We start from the raw sequence: 975 nt of genomic DNA, 5'->3' as shown, positions 1-975 counted from the left end.
CGTGCATCATGAACAGTATCTTCTTTTGATGTACTACTCTAGTGTTTGTAGCTCATCACATACTACATATTATCTGAGATATTTTAAAACATTGAAGGTTGAATAATATCAACATTACATAATATTAAAAATGCAAATAGTTCAGATTCAATTAAATTACAAAAAAAAAACAAGATGGCTTACATTGTTGACATTTTAAAGACTCATGTAATGCATCTTACTTAAAATATTCAACAATAAACATCAGATTAATTGAAATTTGAACAATATTTAAACAATTAATTATTGGTAACACTATAGGTTGCTTGTCAATTACGTTACGTGACATAACTATAGTCCAGAGCCAGAGCTAGACTACTCTTAATAATTGTTTTCTTATCCTGAGAAGACTGTTTTAATAATAATAATATTAATAATAATAATAATAATAATACAATAACATTAATAATAATAATAATAATAATAATAACAATAATAATAATAATATATTTATATATATATATATATATATATATATATATATATATATATATATATAAGGAAAGAAATCATAAATTGAAAAGTAAATCTAAATGACTACATAAAAGTATGGATATGTATATATATATATATATATATATATATATATATATATATATATATATATGTATATATATGTTTATGCACACACACACACACACACATATATATATATATATATATATATATATATATATATATATAGCCTTCAAAAACTCAAGACAACTAAGATCGAAGTGATAGCAACAAGTTCTGTATTTCTAGGATACGTTACAATCGTTTCGTTACCCTTTGGACAATTTCGGAAATTATTTCGTTTGGAAATATTCTCAATACCGGACCCTCTTCAGACGATGAGAAAACACTAGTTACTGAACAATATTGTCTGAATTTTGATTCCACCTTTAGGAACCCATGCAGTTGAATCTACATATGCATCTTCCTTTAAAGTTTTGT

Source organism: Euprymna scolopes, chromosome 27 (assembly GCF_053919585.1).
Source record: "Euprymna scolopes isolate OS-2025 chromosome 27, ASM5391958v1, whole genome shotgun sequence".
Lineage (NCBI taxonomy): Eukaryota > Metazoa > Mollusca > Cephalopoda > Sepiida > Sepiolidae > Euprymna > Euprymna scolopes.
Note: the sequence above shows the minus strand (reverse complement) of the source record.